Here is a 13709-nt window from a genome sequence, read left to right as displayed (position 1 = left end):
GGATGGGAGGCCCACTTGCTGAAAAAACGTTAGGGTCAGTGTTTCACTAGCTGGCAGTCTGCCCTTTAAAATAGTAGAGTAATAGGGAATGAATCAGCTTTACCAGTATTTAAACCTCAGCCTTTTCTTGATTGTGTAAATGTAATTTTGTCTGTTTTGCTTAAGCTTCTGAAAAGCTCAAGAAAGCTACTAGGATGCCTGAATTGCAGCATCCCTTGGGGTCTCTTTTGCCCTCAACTCTTTGACCCTCTCTCTCCTGTTGTAAGGTCAGCCTAGCTAGCAGCAGCTCGTCTTCAATATTTCCTAGCTTGATCTGTGGGGTTGTCCACCTGAAAGTTCCTAGTGGACCTAAAATCAGTATAGTCAAACCTGAATTTTTATTCCTTCCTCTACCAAACATCCACTCACTCTATTTCTTCAGCCATGGCAAACTCATATGTTCTCTGTTGCTCTGCTGGGTAGGTTTGACTCTGACTCGCCTCTGAGCCCTCCCAGCACAGCCAGATCGAAGCTATACAATTTTGGGTGATGCAATGTCTTTAGGATTGGGCTTGTTTGCAGGGGAAATCTCTTGTTCAGGTCATTCTCATCTCACACCCTCGTTTGCTCCTCTTACCCCTGACAACCACTTCTTCCTACATGTATATCCTTTGAAAATAGAGGTGAAGTGACTGTAGTTTGTCATTTAAGGGAATAAGGCACTTTTTGTCCCTTTTTTGCATTCCTTCACTGGAAATCTGTACAGCATTCAGCACACAACACTCGTGCACTTTCATAGACCTCCGCAGCCTTTCCCAGCCCTGCTGATGGTGTCTTACACCTACTGAGGTGTTGCCACGCAGGCACAGCCCACAGACTTCATGACTGTCTGCTAAAAATATTAGCTACTTGTTTTCTTCCTTTCTCCTCCTCAATCCCTTAACCAGAGAAGGGGGACGAGACTAGATGACCTCCTCAACTTCTTTTCAATCCCATTTTCTGCAATTCTGTAGGTAAAACCCACAATCTATTCATAGAGCCAATTCACTACTCACCTTCACATTTTGCTTGAAAACCCTTTGTGGTGCTGCCAATGAGAAAGGAGCCAACCTTGGCAATGATTAGGCAGATAGTTTAATGAGGCTGCTGCTTTTCAGGTTGTTTGATGGTTCTCTCTCTGTCTCCTACCTTCTACAAAGTCTCATGCCTGAACTCTCTGTGGCAGTGACTCCCTCTTGGTCAGATATTTGCACAGTACCCAGTGCAATGATGCTCTGGCTCCATTCTGCTGCTAGGAAAAGATAAAAAAGTAAAGATAATAGTTCTGAGTGGGCACAGTTTGAGGCTTCACACCAATTATGAGCAAAGGTAAAAGATTTTTTCCTTTCCAGCACCGAGAAGTTCTCACTTACTGAACTGTAGCTTTTGTGGTTTATAATGAGTCACTAACCCAATCAAAGGATGTGTGTGTATTGCATAAAGTAACAGAAATGACATGGATTAACAAAATGAATCTGGGAACTAAATTTCTCCATCAAATACTGATGGTCAAGACTGCAGAAGACAGTATCTACTGCTGCTCTTAGGGGTGTCTGTGGTGTTTGGTAAGCCCATTTGATGCTGAAATATTTACCGTATAAAAAGAAAACCCTGCTAGCAAAGTCTGAATGCGGTAATTGGACATTAACACATTACTTTTGATGGTAAAGACTTATAGCCACAAACAACACAATCAGACACAAGTCTGGAGTCTCAGCCTGATGCAACCCTATTTGGGTTGAATATTAGTGTTAATTGCCATCACCGTGTCTGTTAGGGCACAAAGAACTTCAGCTCAGCACCAAGCGTGAGACCTGGGAGCAGAATTCACCTTCCTGCTCTCTTTCGCATAAATATAAATGCCGAGATCAATTATACAATATCCAGACTCTTTGCTGGCTCACTTCTCTCCTAGCAAGGAATCACACTCTCCAGAAGTTCAGTTCTTACACTTAAAAGGATATCACACATTTATTTTGCAATGTGAATGTGACTAAAGTTTTTTTTTTTCCTGATTCGGAAGCAAAAAAATACTGAATAAGTGGCTGCTTCACCTCTGATCGGCTGATGTCATGATGGTGAGCAAAGGTATGAAATGGAGAAAAAAAAAAATGTTGGCTCCAGGTAAGATAAAGGCTCAGAGTGGCATGATCTGTTTAGCCATTGACTGGTTAGAAGAGAGGAGTGCAGAGACTCCTGGCAAGGCAATGAAACAGATGGACAACTTTGCCCGAACTAGAACTTTTTCATCTCAAAGAGAGAAATGCTGGAGAATCTGTGATGAAGGAGGTATAAATGAATATTCTAGGAAACTGATAAGATTTGGGCTGTATCTTTAGCTGGTGCAAACTGGAAGCTAATGGAGCAGTGAATCGGGGATTGGAACTATTGCGCTCTTCCTATCTCTCCTTTGAGTGAAGTGGTTGAGAAAAAAGCGGTGTTGCCCCTACCCAGGTCTGTGAATAGTAATGTATCTGCACGGTTATTGGATAAGTCAGTGGTAGAGCAAAGAGAACATATTCCATGATATATGGAACATATGTGGCAAGACAAATCGGGACACTACATTATACTTTGCAAATGTATTCCTAGCCTTAAATAAAACATTTGCTACTAAAAGAACCATTTTAAGAAGGTAACCCAGAGCCAGACTGTGGCTGCGGATCAGTGAGATAATCACATGGTGGGGTTGCCCGTTAGAAATGCTGGGGTCCAAATTCAGCCCTTGTGCAAGCTAGGGCAACTCTTTTGCACTCCTACACTGAATATGCAGCTGTCGGCCAGTTTTTGTGCTTCCACCGCATCCAGGGCATGCAGAAACATTACTTCCCATGCCATACGGTGTTTTAGTGCTCATGGGCTGCTAAAGGATTATCGGTAATTCAGGTGATTTGCAGAGAACTCCAATAACAGTCTTTCACTGAGCCCTGTGCGTGAGATAACGATGAAAATGTATTTCAGGCTGGAAATATGCCTCCTATCTCTTACCCAGTCAAAAGCAATTCTGCAGCAGTGAGGTACTGTACTCTGAGATGGATTTTAATCTCCCTTACACTAGTGGAAATTAGAGAAACTTCAGGTGGAATCAGTAGAGTTGCAGCAACATAAATCAATTCCTTTTTCAGCTGTGCATGTAGGAAGAGAGACTTTTTTCCAAATAAAGAAGGATTGAAAGGCAGAATTCTCTCTCCTTATATCTTCGTCCCTGTATATACTGATGAATTTCAGGTAGAATGAATCAAGACAGGATGAAGCACAAAGGAGATCAAGTAATGTTGACAAGAAGTAGTTGGTGACAACAGCAGTTAGTACTGAGGAGGCTGAGAGAGGATTTAGTGGTTATGGCACTAGTACATAGACGGAGATAAGGCAGAGGCAGTCAGCAAGGAAGCAGTAGGAACAGAGTCAGCAAAAGACAAAAGGAATGAAAAGATCAGCTCAGTGATTAGAAGAGTAAAAACCACTTAAAGGTATTTGTCCCCATCATCACATGTGTTCGGCTGCCATCGCAATACAAGAGGACTGTGCCTTGACAGGAGAATAGAGCCCTTTTAGTGGGAAGGATATTTACTGTGATCTATATAGTCAGGTAGTTCTATGGCCCCCATCACCATAATTTTTGATGGCCGAGGCAGTACTAAAATTCAAATTGCTGTATGCAGCTGAGGTTACCCATTTTGCATGGCAACCTAACCACGCCGGTGAATCAACAGAGGGAAGGTTTCCCCCACGACCCTACAGTGGGCTGATACGGGGGCTGGTGAGCTGAGAGGCTGGCCTTGCGACTCTGTCATTTGGTTTCTACTACTAATATCACACATGAACTTTGTACTATAATTTACTCCTTTAGCCTGCGTCAGAAGATTGTTTTTCATAAGGTCAGTGGCATTTTTCAAAGAGCAAAGCGGCAATTTTTGCAGGACGCTGCTGCCACGTCCTGAGCATGCATTTAGACGCTATCACCAGCGAAGCAATGAGGAGCTCAGAGCATTTCTGTACCGACATGAAGCGGGGAAAAAAAAGAAAGAATTTCTGTGTGCTTTTGAACTACTTGGAGCGTTCCTTCAGCTAACAGATTCAAAGAATTGGAGACAACATGCAGAAAACTGTGCTGAATAGGGATAAAAGAAACACAGATTCAATGCTTTCCCCCAGTTGAGTGCATCCTGCTGCAGCTTTCTGACAACACTCTGGTGCTATCACTTAGTGACTGTACAAAAAAGGTCTCTGAAGCCCTAGCCCTGCTGACCGGCACACACTTGCAGAGAGAACAAGCTGCCAGCCCCAAGCATGTGTTCAGCCCAGAGGACTCATAATCGTAATTTCTCTCTTGAAGCACCCAGAGGCCGTGATCATGATCCAAGACCCCCCCAGAGTTAGGTGTTGATCCACCCCAAAGAGTAAAACTTTACTTTTTAATAAGACAAAGCAGATGGAAGCTGGCAAATTGTGGCTTTTATGTAGCAGAACATCTTTTTTAGTATTTGCATGTTTGCTTAAATGTGAGCATTTATAGAGTACCATGAGAGGCACTCATCCATGTGTACTCAGCTGTCCACTGGACAAGGAACGATTTGAAAGATTTCACCTTGCAAGACCAAATCCTCACCTCCTGTAACTGAATGAGAGTCTTCTTTTCCTCCATTACAAGTAAAGAGTTTTCAGCATGGAGATTTCAAATGTACAATATCGAGAGTAACACCAACAGAGGTTAAAAAGTGTGGACAATACCCCAGTCTAGCGGAGAGAGCAAAAAACAACCTCCTTCTGCTTTTTATTTACTCCTTTTAACTTATGCCAACTGCCCCAAAATCTGTTCTGACAGCTGGGTACCAGCGAGCCAAATCTGGACATGTGCATTCCCAGCAACAGCCCTTGATCCTCAACCACATCCCTTGTCCTGGTCAGGGTGAAACCATTACTCTGGCCACGCAGATTTTTAGGATTGCAGCCACAGTCCTCCTGTGATCACAGTGACCTTGGGGCTATTTTGTACTGGCAACAAGCTGCAAAACAGCTACAGTACAGCTGAGGATGAGGCCCATGCATTTGGTCAGTGTACTGATTTACATTTGGTATGAACATCACCCAGCTCCGAGCAAAGCTGTGCCAGAACAGTGGTGAGAGCTGCATTGCATTCAAATGAGAGCTTGAAAAGCATTTTGAGCTGTTCAGATGGTAAAGACATCTGCATCAACATCCTTAGTCCATATTTATAAAAGGCACGTATCTCTAAGTACCAGTGCACAGTTTTAAGTTCGCCAATGGCATGCAAAAATCAAGACAATACAGTCTTGGCCACTGATCTGTTAAATCTGTTACCAAAAAGAACCAAAAAACCACCCCAAGAAACTATTCAGCACAGATGACTTCAATGAGACTTGCCTCATCTCCTGCAGCAAGTTAATTTCCCACAGAAAATAATTGACAGAGAATGACAGTTGCAACCCTTGTGTGAGAGAGAGACTGTATCTCAAAGCATATTTTTATGAGATTCTGGAAGGGAGCTGGTCTGGGATAATTGTTGCTGGAGACGCTGAGAGGCACTGAAAGCACCAGCAGGCATTTTTGACTAAACCCAAGAAACTCTTAAAATGTAAAACGCAGTGTGAAAGGAAAAAAAAAAAAAAAGAAAAGAAAAGAAAAGAAAAGGAAAAAAAGCCACTAACCTCCCCCAACCCAGACCCTGCAGTTGTGAAGCAAAAGGAGCCCTCTGAAGACAGACAGTAAAGTCGGCTCCCTGCAACTGAGAGTTCTTGCAATCAGAGAAGACACAAGTGTGAATTTTTCTTTCCTCATGCCCTGGAAAAAAGTCTTTGATATTCTGGAGGGAATAAGAAAAAAAAAAAATTGAAAGCGAGTGAACTTCACTAACAGCCTTCTCCCCTTCCCTGCCCCTTGGCAAAAGTGTTGGTATTAATTTATGCAGTTGCTGTGTAAAACTGGTCAGATATTTTCTGACAGAATGCTTTCCTGTTTGAAAATGCTGTTTTGCTGGATATTAATTATTTTTCTGGAAGTTTCTTGTCTCCTTTCTGAAGCCTGACCTGTCTGATTTATTCATATTTCTTAATGTCTGGAGTTTTACCTTATAGGTACCACCCAGATTAATTGTGCAGCTGTGAAAGGGGCCTAGAAATGTGTGATGCTTGGGTGGGAGTGCCAACACATGCAGAAGACCCGTAGACACCTTTTAAAAGCAACAACAGAAATCAGTAATGCACTTGCCTCAATTGCTTCTGGTAGTTTATTCCTTAGCTAGAAAATTCAGGAGTAAGTTAAAACCCGAGTAATTCACTTGCCCAGTACACACTTCAGTCATCAGATGTTTTTCCCTGCCTCCAAAAGCTGCCGAAAAGAGGTTATCCTTATCTTTGAAATCCTTTGTCTTATATGAAATACAGGGAGATTTTAGGCCTTTCCTCTACACCATTTAGCAAATGAGCCATATATGCACTGTGGGGAGCGCAGCAGCTCTTTTCCTATATGAGGAATGGAATGGAATAGCATACGGGAATTTTTCTTCTCTTTTTAGTTATTCCTCCCATACAGTTACTTTTGAGGTCCCCTTTCAGCCCCTGGCTGGGTATAAGACACCCTGAGAGTGGGAATGCCTTGCTGCTTGGGATGTGAGCAGTTCCCCAGCACTGCTCTCCTCACGGCTGATTTTTGGATCGCACATTGAAACAATTAAAACTGTCATCAGCTGCAAAAATGGCTACGGTTTCCCATTAAAAGTGATTTTTTTTCATCTCCAAGAAAAAAAAAAAGTATAAAGGATTTTGCATTGGATTTTGCATCTTTGGTCTGTACAGCTAAGACTCTTTTATGCACCTGTCGGTAACATAATGTTGCCTCAAGAATGAGACTTCCTCTAAGCATCTGCTTCAGCTGATTGAATATTCTCTTACTGTATAAGAGTAGTCCATTGTCTGATGAATACATGTTATTTAATTTTTGAACAACATGTCAGGGACTCCTACGGCTTGTGTATGCAAATTCTTCACAGCTATAAAAGAGCCATCATTTTCGCATCTCGACAGATCACTTTTACGGGATAAGGCAGATAATTAATTTATTATATATATTTTTTTTTAAATACAAAAGTGTGCTTTAACACAGAGAACAATTAAGTAGATGTGAAAAGTTTGCAGAACTAAGAGCACTGGCAATGCAGATTGGGCTTACTCACAAAAAGCCTTTGTTGTGGACACATTGATATTCTAGGTAAGTCCAGACACTTCTAGTTTTTTGTTGTGGCTTTTTATTCCTGGTTTGCTTTAGGTTTTTTTTCTTTCTTTCTTTCTTTCTTTCTTTCTTTCTTTTTTTTTTTTTTTTTGAGGTTGTCTCTGAGGTTTTACAGTAGCAGTTCTGAGATGTACAAATTACAGTGCTAAACACAAAATGAAGTGGAAATGGGAAATTAGTGTACTGCACAGCAAAGTCTGGCTGATAGATTACTGCAGTTCACTTTAAGCTTCCTTTGAAAACAGTGCCGCTTTAAAAGTCATCTTTGTGATCTGACTTCCCTTTTCACTTAGGAAAGAAAAGGAAAAAAAGAAAAAAAGACTTGTTCTTAACTTGAATTAACTTGGCATCACTAATTTGAGATAAAACCCTAGCAAAGACAAGGCGGTTTGGCACTTTTGCAGAGGTTACCACTTGAAATTAGAGCCTTCCTGAAGAGAGAACCCCAGGTTGGTGTAAATCAGGAGCAGCCAGCCCAGGGGCTGGGAGAGCACACTCTGATCCAGACGGCATATGCCAGTCTCATGACTATCAGAGCACAGGAGGTTGCTGTGGCTACAGAGGAAAAAAAGTATGACTTTTCCAGGACCGTTCCCACAAATCAGCGATGTCCAGCACTGGTGGATTTAGCATCTATGCTTCAAGCTGACATATAGATATGAATGACTGGGCAGGAGACATGATATCAAAAAGCCCTAACAAGCCCAGTTTAGCTTGGATGCAGTCTGTTTGCCTGCCTACCATCCAATCCTTCAGTGGCAGTGGAGTTGAAATGTTGTCTATGATAGCCCTGAAATGGCCAGAGGCAAAGTTTCTCCATCACGGGTGAGCAATTAAAGGACCGGACGCACTGCCTACAGTAAATGTTCAGTATTACTGTAAACCTGATACAACTCTGCCCTCAGTGAGCCCTTTCCCAACTGGATAAGCAATCGTCTCTGTCAAGGCTGTTTGATAACGCTTTAGACCTATCCTGCATGTCTATGAGGTGACACATTTTCAGTGATATTAAAGAATAACTCTGGCTGCAGTAAAAGCAGCTAATAACAGTCCCTTGGGGCCTTCCAAAGGCAGATTTATTTTATTTTTTTTTAAAACGCCAGTATCAGCATTCCTACATCAACCTCGTGCAATGCAGAATAATGCAAAGGTTTTCTTTCTCATACGAGATTTAAGTACTGTGGACAGGTTATGCACTTGTGTTTTATTAAAACAATAGGGATTTTTCTTCATAAGCTGATTCATTCAGTCTTCTTTCTGGTACATAGAAGAGCTAAAATGCTAGAAACTATTTTGGACCAGTTGCTTGGAGGACTCAGGGCAGGTTGTGGCTGTTTTGGGGGGTGCAGAGGGCTCTTTAGCCACACGGTGAATATTCTTGTATGCAACTGGAATGCAATATGGAAAATGAGAAACCTGGAGTCTCCTTAATCTGCTGGGTAGATCCCCTCATGCAAAGCAAGAGCCTCAAGAAAGCATTAAAATATTGCAGCAAATGCTCACTTCTTCCTATTTATGGTATGAAAATAGGTATGTTTTGTAGTCATTAAAAGGAATGGCCACACTGTGTCTTTTCTGACCTGCTCATTATAACAGTAAAAAATGTAGCAAGACTCTTCTTTCTCATGATTTAATTTATGTAAGGTGTAAATTACTGCCTGGGCACTGACAGATTCTGCAAAAACTCACTGCTTCATCAGCCAGGTCAGTGGTCATTCTGATGTGCGTGATCCTGCTATGAGGGGATAGTTACCTACTCCTGCCTCACTGCTATATGTCCCCAACCTCTCCAGGGCACATCTGGCCTACATATATATACATATATAAAGAGTCTCCTCCTTCCTTTGTAGTCCCTGTTCATTTGCTGAATGTCTGTTTTCTCTATTTGATGCTTAAATCAAAAATTTTCAGGGTGATGCTATTGCTTGACAAGCTTATGTTGTGCCTATGCCCCTTTCTACCATATCACTGATAACAACAGTGACATCAGCACAAACTACTACACCAATAACTTTATGGAGAAAGGAATGGAATTAAGGGTGAAGCCAACGCTATCTGAGATGACCCTGAGTATATGAGATACCCAGTAGGACTGGTAGATATGTCACAGTGTCCTACAGACAGCTGGAAGCCAAGTGCCTCCCTCCAGGGTGTCTAAAGTACCACTGGACACCTATATGTCTTTAGACAGCTGAATTGCAACTTGAGTGACTTACCTGAAGTCACAGATTATAACCTGCTTATCCAAACCCTTTGCCTTAACCACATGATCCAACCTGCATCTCAAATCACCACTTGTCAGAGATGAAAAGGATGCTCAGGTCCTTGCTGCCAAATTGCATCTTCTAGAAATATGTGCTGCCTCTCACTGCTGGTAGCCTGGAAGGTTACAACCAAGCTCCTGGTAAATGTAACTGGGAAAATAAAGGAACGGCAGCAGATTGTTCTCGCAAGTGGTAGTTTATCATTGGATTTGACAAGGAGACTCTTAGCAGGGAGTGTGTATCCACATGGGAGGTGAGGTAATGCAAGGAGAAGCGTTAAGTTTCTGTGGGTCACATTTTCATAGCTGATGGCATAAAATGCAATTAGGAGGAAAAAAATTAGATTTATTCTATAAACACGTGCGCTCAAGCTGCATTTTACGCCAGCTGCACAGTCAAATGCAAAGTATTGAGTAACTGTTTAATTTGAGAGACTAGCTCCTCAAGTCTTAGGCCAAGATAAGAAATCAAGGCCAGTTATCTCAGCGTGGAGGAGATTAAAGAGTAGAGATCTTTTTTAAAATATGCATAAAGAGCTTGAAGCACTCCATGGATATCAATGCAAAAAAAAAAAAAAGAAAAAAAAAAGGAAAAAAAAGCCCCAAACACCCCCCCCCCAGCAGTCATTGGATAAGATTTTATTCTGAACTAGAGACTCATTCAAGATTTTATATTCTGACTTAGTCAGGACTAGGGAGGGAGGATGGTTCTTCCATTGTAAATAAGCCAATTTCGGTCTGAAATGTATGATTTTTCTGCAAACTTGTTACATCATCCACTTCCTTAAACACATTAGGACCTACTTAACCTTTTTAATGTCCAGTACCCACATGGCATCTGACTTTATTCTTCAGTTTTAAAAGGAAAGAAATTGTTTCGATTTCTTATGTTGGTCTAAGATTTTGAGGAGTTGGGGTCTCCAGGTTGGTAGAGTAATCTGCAAAACGAGGCTCTAATCTCTGCTTGAGCTTCTAGGAGTTACAGTAATGCTCTCTTTCTGATAATGATGAGAAAAAGTTTTATTTTTGTCTAAATGATATTCAAGGAAAGAGTAATTGGGTTATACTGATGCAATATTTATTTTTAGATAGCTCTGTTTTCAAGTATTTGCATCCATCATGATTTTTAAAAAATTGCAAAAATTAAGAACAGAAATTATTAATTAATGGTTTTTGGTTGTTTGTTCTTTAATAGAAGAAGAATCTGTCAATCCTTTGCCGGTCCTCTGGTTGGCTGCCACTGAGAAATGAAATGTTATAAGGTATTTCTGACACGGTTTAAGTTATGTCTAGAATAATAGTTGTGAGTGCAATTGTGTTATCTGAAAGGGGCGAGGGGGAAGAGATTGCTTTAACCCTCAGTTGAAACCATTACACTGAGGATTTCTAACTGAACTTTAGCCACATAAGAGTTAAGTGTTTGATTTAAGTTAGTTGTCTGTAGGAACAGTAAAGTGAAGGAAATTTTTACAAGGCTATTCATCTTGCCTTGAGATAGATAACCAACCAGTAGCCTGAATCTCATCAGAAGAGTCTACCTGTTTCCAGTGAAGGAGTTACTTAACAAAGTATGGCTTAATTAGTTTGTATTTGATGTCTGGCTGTTGGATAAATCCTACCAAAGTGAACATTTTGAAAAGACAGACTAAAACCACATAACAAAGAATATTCACACAGACAGGAAGACTTATATAAATCAGACCACTTCTCCTCCTTCACAGACATCATCACTCACAAATCATCTTCTATGTGTGTTATAAAAATAATTAATGGCCCAATTATGACTTATTTTTTCCCATAGTACTTCAGACACCTAATGTGTGTAGGCATGCTCAGAAAATCCCAGAAAGTGTCTGTGTGCATCTGTAGGAGCCTGGAGATCTTTGAAAATCTGGTCCTAAAGGGATTTAAAAATGCTGCCCTGTGTTTTAGCCTTTATTATGTGAACTTTTCTGCTGTCATGTTCATCGTTTACACTAATGAAATGTAATGTGGTAGAAAGAGTGAGTGTTTTTCTCCAAATATGTTTGGAAGCTACACAGCAGCATTTACAAACTGCTTTTTGACTGGAATGATTCAAAGACAGTGATTTGTTAACTCCAGCAATATGTGTACAAATCTGGTTTGTTAAAGACTAGATTTGCCAAACAAATCACCAGCTTCAACAGCTTGTAGTAACCTACTCAGCGTGTACATGTTGCAGGGATGCTAAAGCTTGGACTACTTATGCAACAAGAAAAGGATACTGGTAAACCCCATAATATTGCTTTTGTCTTCTTTAAATAAAATACGGTGTGAATTCAACATAAAAACAGACATCAAGCATGCTGCCTGATAATTTGGCTTGGATTCTAATCAACAGCGTGTTTACTCAAGTGAAACGTGACGATAAATACACTGAATCAGAGGCACATTGTGATTCACTGCAAAATCCTCAGTGTTAAATTGACTTTTTTTTTCCCCTAATTGAAACTCTTTCATTACTTGAACAGAGACAACAGAGACAACAGAAAACAATTTCTTCAAGGAACCTTGTCAGTCAAACTCTGGATTTATCAAAGTCTACCCAATGAGCCTGAAGCTTCTATAACATTACTTGTAGAAAGAGAATTATTTAAAAATTATTTGCATTGAAAGTCCTGTTTATGGTTGGGGGTGTGTGTGTGTCTTAAAAAAAAAGAAAAGTTTATCTTCAACAAATTCTCTTCCTTATAGTTTTCCCTAATTTCATTTACATGAGTGAGAATCAGGAATGCCATCATGGAGTCATGGAGAAGTATGAAGGGAAGAAGTATTCATATAAGACTTGTTTAGATTTATTTTGATAGTTGCAGTGAAGATTTTGAAAACTTATTTCAGAGCTGTTGCATTTTATTGCTTGGTCCTCTGGGTAAACCTTCCCACCTTCCTTCCTTCACACTGTCCTTTCCTCCTCTTTCCTTCCTCCTTCCTTAGTCCCTTTAAATCCTATAAATACTTAAGAAGCAAACACTTTTCAAAGCAAACCAGCAAAAATACAAATCCTGCTGAACATAATTCCCCAAGTAGGCACAGCCTTTCTAATCGACCGAGGATCAGAAAGAAAGATGAGACCCAAAGAAAGCACCCAGCGAGTCACTGGGGCTGCTGTTCTGCTTTGCTCTGCAAGCAGTAAACCACAAATTCAGAAGTCCTCAATTCTTCCTGTGACATTTATGACCAGATTTTCCAGCTTAGTTCACTGCCTCACGTCCAATGTCCTGAGGAAAATCTAGCCTTTAAAGTCATTCTTCTTGTATGACTTTCACTCAAGTCCATATGTTAGTGGTCTCCGAAAGCCTAGAGCCAACCCCAAAGGACATATCAGGCTGAGGGATGAAGACAAAAGCTAGACCAGAGGAATTTGGGCTTATTTCTCTTCCTAAATGATAGCTGAGTTCTTTGGAAAACCTCATCTTTAATCTCAATTCTCCATCTATGTGATGGAGAATTCTCCTTTCTTCTACTCTTTATACATCTTGTTTGCTTAGAGTATAAACTTTTTAAGGCAAGGATGGTCTTCCGTGAAGCACAATGAGACCTTGATCCCGGTAAAGTTCTTAGATGCTTCAATAATACAGATAGCACAGAATCACCTTAGTTCCCACAAATGAGTGTCGTGCATATAATGTATTGATTTTTTTCCCTCTTAGTGAGTTCCCCTTTTCTTTTCGCCTTTTTTCTCTGATCTTTTTGATGGATAAAGAAGATACAGGTTTATGAGGTCAGAAGCCTAGCAGAGAAAGAGCAATTTAACTGTGCAACAGTAAAAAGAAATCTGAGGAAAATATCAATCTGGAAAGGAAAAAAAATTCAAAAGATAAATAAGAAGATGAAGAAAGACCAAATTTGAAAGAAAACTCCCCTCTAAAGGAGATGGAAGATGAAAGGCAAATGATCTTTAAGATTGAAAAGAACTACCCAAACAGAAGTCCAACATGATTTTGTTCTAAAGTAGTAAAGGAGAGAAACAATTAGACTTAATAAGAAAGATGGAGAGAGAGATGGAGGGAATTATAAGTCAACAGAAAACAATGATAGGAAAGAGAAAAGTAGGGCAAGTAGGAATTAACAGAAAAGGAAGAGCCTTTGCAGGCTAAGGAGCCCACACAGCAGAATATTTTTTTAAAGAGACAGAGCTCTACTTCTTTGAAGCTTGATG

The sequence above is a fragment of the Gymnogyps californianus genome, chromosome 4, assembly GCF_018139145.2.
Source record: "Gymnogyps californianus isolate 813 chromosome 4, ASM1813914v2, whole genome shotgun sequence".
Taxonomy (NCBI): domain Eukaryota; kingdom Metazoa; phylum Chordata; class Aves; order Accipitriformes; family Cathartidae; genus Gymnogyps; species Gymnogyps californianus.
Note: the sequence above shows the minus strand (reverse complement) of the source record.